We start from the raw sequence: 7367 nt of genomic DNA on the forward strand, positions 1-7367 counted from the left end.
GGGTATAGGTGGTCATTGCTCAAGGCAGATGATTGGGGTAATATGTGATATTATTGCTTATGGTTACCATGATGATATTTACAGAGTTTACCATGTATTTACTGTATTATAACTATTGATGTGTATATACAGAATAAATAGAGTAAGCGCATGAGAACAGGTAATATTTTCACCATTCTTGGTAGAAAAACAAAAAAATATATTACATAAGAACTGGGCGTGTGTGGATGTGTGTCCAAATTTAGTCAGTCTGGCTCCAGAATTCACACTTTCTTATACTGAAGTACTATTGTCATAATCGAACCATAATCATACAACCTTACCAGCCTCCATTTCATCTTAGCTCTTGGGTGCTAAGACTAGTCTTAGGTGCAGAGTTAGTTATATATTACGAGCAAAAACTGTCATTTGACCATGTGCCTTAGAGGCTGAAGAGCCAACCCAAGTAGCTGATTCTGCAAGACAAAATGAGTTCCCAGCCTATTCAAGGGCCTTATAACCAAGACACTGTTACACAAAGTTCTGAGAGGGAAACACACAGTGAGAGACAACAGGATGAAAATACAGTAAACCTGGTAGCAGTAAGATGGAGAAAAGAAAGAGGCAGTGAGTGAGGAGAACCTGGAGCAATTCCCAAGTCAGAGAGGATGCATGTTAATTTTCTAGGGCTGCTGTAAAAAAAGTATGACAAAATGAGGAAACGAAACAACAGACATTTATTTTCTCACAATACTGCAGGCAAGAAGGTCAAGATCAAGGTGTCCACAAAGTTGGTTTCTCTCCTTGACTTATAGATGGCTCTCTTTTTTATATGTCTCCACACAGGGTTTCCTTTGTATGCATCCATGTCCTAATCTCTTCTTATAAGAACACTAGTCCTATTGTAATAGGGCCTATCCCAAGATTTCAGTTAATTTTAATTACCTGTTTAAAGTTTTATCTCTGAATATAAACATCATCACACCCTGAGATAGTGGAAGTTAAGACTTCAGCTTATGAAATTTGGAAGACACAATTCAGACTATAACAGATGGTTATAGAAAATTTAGGCACAAACAAGTAGAAAGTAATGGGTGGGGAGAGGGGAGTCATAGACCAGCCTGGACACAAACCACCAAGCTAAAAATTTCAGGGCAAAGTTGATGAATTAGGGCTGGGGATGTGGCTCAAGTTGTAGTGCGCTCGCCTGGCATGTGTGTGGCCTGGGTTCGATCCTCAGCACCAAATACAAATAAACATGTTGTGTCCAGTGAAAACTAAAACTAAAACTAAAACTAAAAATAAAAATAAAACAAAGTTGATGAATTATATGAAATGGCTCTAATTAGCTCTTTTCCTTTTCTTCATATTTAGGTATGTAAAAATGATCTCAAAGTTCTGTTTGAATTTCCTTATTTTCAAACAATGCAAGAACACTAATTATGCCTTTCTGATTGTATAATATACATATAAAGTTCATATATCAGCTATATCTCAAGCACTAGTACTTTTTAAAATTTAAATTATGTTAGTATAATAGTTAAATATTTGTAAAATTTAAATAGTATCTATTTTCTTATTACGTATTTTATATAGCTATGAAGTCAAAACAAATTTAAAAACTAGATTAAACAAAAAATCAGAAATATAAACTGCTTGCCTTAATATAACTTAATGAAAGTTAGACTTTTGCTGAAAAATACAACTCCCTTTTGCAAACTTAAATTCTTGAATATCACCAAAAATTCTTCTCCCTCAATCTTCACATATGATACTATAGTAATTAATTTCTGGACTTAAGGAGGGTCTGATATAGCACAATGATTAAAAGAGTTTGACCTTTGGCACTAAACAGATCTGAGTTTAAATTTAAGTTCTGCCTTTTATTAGTTTGCTTGTGGAAAGCTACTTAAATTCTCTGTGTCTCAGTATATAGTATTATCCATCTAGCATGTTTATTAAGGTTGAAATAAATATATGGAAATAATAAGATTCATTGATCAGTTGTCTCTTTGTTAATGATGGAGGGTGTTTTCTACCATTATAGAGAATCAGATTACCAAACTTCTAATTTTACAAAAGGACAATTTGACTCCCCAAATTTGATCTACTTTGGTGGGTTGTGGTAGAATTTATTATATAAATAGTTAATTTTTTAATAAAATGTGCTATTATTATTAATCTGTGTGTCTCCCTCCCAAGATTGTTCCTCAAAACTAAAATATAATTAGAATTTGGATTATCCATTAATCTGTGAATAGAGAAATATGTACCATTATTCACTAAGAAGGCAACTTGGTCAATAAATTGGAATCCCAATTATATTTATTGAGTCTTAGAAATATAGAGAAAAGTAAACAGATTAGGAAGAGTTGGGTCTGTAGGATGAAAGATTGGCATAAATGGATAATAAATCAGGGAATATTTTAGCCGGACCGGCCTATTGTCTGGAGAGGTTTCATGCTGGCTTGGGCTGAGGGTGGAGAGAACATTAACTAATTTGGTTAAGATTAACCAGAGGGGATAAGTAGCTCAGCTAATCATTTATGAAAGAATTTGAAACACCTGTGGTTGGCCTTGTCATAGGTAAGCCAGGGGACATCTGTGAATACAATTTAGGTCAGGTAGGAAGGGTGTATTTTGCTGAAAGCCATTTTCTGGAACACAGCAGGGTTGGGTGGATTCTTTTCACCCCTCACTATTTTTACAAGGGGTCAGGTAAAATTCAACATTGTTAAATCTCTGCCATCTAAAGTCTGGCATTTTAATTGAAAAACTTATTTAAAATCAATGAAAAGGACATAGGGAATAAAGGTACACATGTATGCATTTATTTACCAATCTCGTGTTATAAAAACGAAGTGTGTTCCTTTGAGTCTACTGATTAAAATTTACTATCTTTCTTCTGGCATGAACTACATAAAATTGGCATTGGCTATAAGGTCCCATTCCAAGTTCTTAAAAGAAGATAAAGCAACTTGATAGTATGAGTGAAGATTCTTTCTGGAGTTGTGTGTTTACTTTCTAAACATAGCACTTTACCTTGAAAAGGACCTGAAGTTTGCTTGTGAAAGTGGACTTCAGAAAGTTTGCAACTTGTGAGTTATTGTGAAGTGGTAAAAGGAGGGTTACTTGTAATCAGAAAGTTGTGACCCAGATGAAATGGATGTGGTTCTTAATACAAGAGATAAACGGATGGAGCTGGTTAGAGGTTTGTGTGCATATACATGCATAGGCACATTTGTGGACTGTCTTGTTCAGCAAGGTGCAGTTTTCTGTGTTCACTTTGTTTTTCTTGCAAATGAAATCATGCATATGTAATCATGAAATTTATGCCATGATTAATATGTTCCTTAAGATATCAATTGTACTGGAACAAATTCACATTTTCAAAACAAGTGTTATAACAATCCTCATTGTATATAGAATATTTATGTCAATGAAGAAATTATAATAGATGTAAATCTATCTATTCAAACACACATTTGTATTCCCTATCTCTGACAACAATAGAGAGGCCCAAGAAGAGGCAATGAGCACATCTACCTTGTAGAAAGAAAGCAGGACTCAAAGAAATGGCTGATGCCAGAGCTGGAGCAGACAAAGCACAAAGTGAAGTACATGTCAAAAAGACAAGAAACCAGCTGGAATAGACTTGTATGGGCCAAGTCTGGGACAATTTTCTCATCACAACAATCTTGTATTGTATTTTATATAATTTACTAAAATAAAAATCATGAGACTATAGTGATATAAATTAGTAAATGAATACATTTCAAGATTGAGGAGGAATAAGACATTGATATAGAACACTTCACATTGCTTCCCACAAAATAATATTAATTACGAAGGTAGAAAGAAGACTTTTTAAAGAGAAGAAATATGCTACCTTAATCAGTGAGCTAAGTGAGCAATCATCAATAACACAACAAGTTCAAAATCTGCTCCAACAAATAGGATATGGTCCAGCAATTACATTTCTTTTTGCAACACGGCTGGTAAATTCATATAAACTGAATCTAATGAGGAAACATCAGACAAATCCAGACTGGAGACATTTTGCAAAATAAGTGGCCTATCGTCTTCAAAAGGGTCAATGTTATGAAAAGTTAGAGAACCTAGAGAAAGGTTGAGAACTTGATCATTTTTGTATTTATAGAATCTGGAACAGAGAAGAACAAAAATTTAAAATATGTCCCTTTGCTTCTTTTTTATTTTATTATTTATTCACTCACCTACTAAACAAGCATCTAATTTATGTGCTTTATTCCAAATGTAAAGGTTATGGAAAAAAAATGAGTGTGTCAGTTCTTAAGAAATTTATTTTTCACACTAAAATGCCATAAGAAACATTTTTAAATTGTAAAATACATGAAATCTTTATATTTTATTTAAGTGGGGGAGATGGGAGCTTGAATGTGTCTCTTTTGATCTCATTCCGTAATTCTAATTGAACTATAGGATCTCTCCTGAGATAAGCAGCAACCATGCCTGGAAGATGTAAAAGTTTGGATTCTGTTGGCCATTTGTATGGATTCTGGGGAAACAAAAAACTATGTTGATAGAGAACTTTTCTCCTTTGTGTGGAGGAGAGTTTGGAGGCTGGAAGCTGTTGAAGGAGACCCATGAGGTAAAGATCTGGGTATTATTAGTTCTCAGAGATTTGTGAATGCCAATGGGTTGTTGATTTATCTTCTCAATTGATGTTTCTGGATTGGTAGTAAGTATTCCTGGTCCCCCAGGAGCTGCAGAAGGTCTTAAAAGAGACATTAAGTCACTTTCAGCCACAATTCTAGGAGAATGCTAAGCTTTGCTTGTAGAAAAAACTAGAAAACAGATTTTCTTGAGGTGTCAATCCAGAGGAAGTGAATTATGACCCCCAGGAAATCTCTCAGCATTCATTCAGAAATTGCTGTGCCTCTCTACTTTTTTTTTTTTTTTCTTGTTGCTGGGGATTGAACCTAGGAGCAAATGGAATGTGACTTATGACTGAGCTAAGTTACCAACCTTTGAGCTGGGATCTCACTAAATTGGTTAGGCTTTGCTAAGTTACTGAGGCTAGCCTCAAACTTGCTATCTTCCTGCTTCAGTTTCCTGAGCCACTGAGATTAAAGGTGTGGGCCACTATACCTGGTTTACATTTTCAAGACTTTTGCCCCCCTCCGGTACCCATACTTCAGCGCAGGAACTTAACTTCTAGTGAATAGATAGAAGAAATGGACAATCTACCTAGTAGGGTTCCAGCACTCAGAGTGTAAAGAATCAAGAGACTAGTAAGAGTTTGTTTTAAACGATAATGATTTCGAACAAAATAGAGCTTGTGGAGACTCCCTTTGACCCCATCAACAAAGCTTTCTTATCTAGTGCAATAAACAGCTTAAAGACTATGAAAACAAGGGCTGGAATAAGCCGGAAACTATCTCAGCTTTCACAAAACTTTCTGAAATTGCAGTTAATAATTATGGGCCAATCTTTCAGATTTAGACAAAGGAGCAAAGAATAACGAAAGCTTCCTGAAACCGATCATCTAGGTAGAACTTGAGATTTTAAATCAAAGCAAACAGCTAACAAACTGGTATTACTTGACATCTTAATATTTGCAGGGAATAGATAAAAAATAAATAAATTTAAGAGCAGGATTAGACTTTAAAAGTGAACAAAAATAAACCCCTCCCAATAAACAAAATTATGAAAGAAATTAAGGAAATTTAAGAACAGCACATATATACCTGTGCACATACACACAAAACTTTCTTGGATCTATAAAAATGGACAACAATTTTCAAACATGCAAACAAGCAAAAATGAATTAAAGCAGTAAATGAAGTGAACTAATGAAATAAAGTGAGAAAGATTTGGATAACAGATCCAACAGACTTTCCATGAGATTGATATAGTGATAGCAGAACAAAAATGAATAGAGGAGAGGAATTTTATTAAGTAGTAAGATAATTTATCTAAGAAAAAGATTCAGCTCTTCAGATTAAAGTGATTCAGTAAATCCCAGGCAAGATAGAAATAAAGAGGTGATATACTACTGTGAAAAAAGGATGTTAACTCCAAATTTAAAAAATAAGGCTTTGTTGTTGGTAAAAACTGCATTGCAGGGAGGCAGATCTGAGTGTTCTCAACCCAGAACGTGATGGCCTTCATGACTTAGTTCTTGAGCAAATAAAAATAATAGTTTTTTTTTTTTTCCTAGACCCGAGTATAGCCAAGACCCTCTGAGATCTGCCTTGTGATCAGCAGGGACTCAGGCAGTCTCAAAAGCCTTGCGATTATTAGCAAGGGAGGGAATAGTGGACTTACTTGTAAGACAGCACACTTAGAAGAGTTGTTTGAAGGAGGTCCTGGGTGAAAGAAGTCACCTGAATAGCCAGTGCAATGTAAGTAAATGATAATATATTTTCCCTGAAATAAAATATTAAGCAATCTACTCCTAGCTGTAATTTTAAAGTCCTAGCAGTCAGAAACTAAAGTTCTGTTAATTATGGTGGCGCTCAATTCCTCATTGATACACATTCTGGCAAAATTTCAGGACTTCAGGGATACAAGATAAATCTTAAAACTTTCCAGACAGAAAAAAAAAAGTTTTTTGATTTTCCTGAAAGTTTTCTTTCTTCATTTCTTCTTTTCTTTTTTTGTTTTAGATTGCTGGGAATCAAACTCCTGCCTCACATACACTGGGCATGTGCTGCATCACTGAGCCATATCCCAAGCCCTAAAACTGATTTTAAAAAACTTATCCTATAAGACAATTACTTGGTTTTAAAATACATTAGCAATACATTTAATTAAGTATGGATAAAATATGAGGGGGTAAGTGTGTGTGTTCGTGCATGTTACTAAAATGAATTTTTAACCAACAAAAAGGAGATTTAAAGACTAATGCTTTATTTTATAATTTTTAATTCTTTGAAATTTTATACAAAATGGATGGTGATAATATAGCATTTGAACTCTTTCTGAAAATACTAAATTTGCTAAAGGAATTAAAAATATTCAAGATATAATATTACTAATGTGATCTATTAAAATAACAAACACTACCCCCAAACAATAATATCACTGCTTATTTACAAGCACTTCTTTCATTTTTCTTATGTAGATTCCTTGTACTTATTGTTGTTTCATTGGCTTCCCTTTTATAATCATAAGGATTGAAGGAATTATATCAATTGTATTTACATTAAAAGTCTGACATGACTACTTCTTTGGGAAAAATTCAAGAATATACATCAATTGTCATTCTGAACCTACTTACTGGCAAAAGCATACTAAGTTCTGGATAGAAAGCGTTGACCATCTGTTTTATGAGCCATATCCCTTCAATTAAGCAATCATTCTAATATCAAGAGACAGCATCAGATATACAGACATTTTTACAT

The sequence above is a fragment of the Spermophilus citellus genome (genome assembly GCF_964194105.1).
Source record: "Spermophilus citellus genome assembly, chromosome: 5".
Taxonomy (NCBI): Eukaryota; Metazoa; Chordata; class Mammalia; order Rodentia; family Sciuridae; genus Spermophilus; species Spermophilus citellus.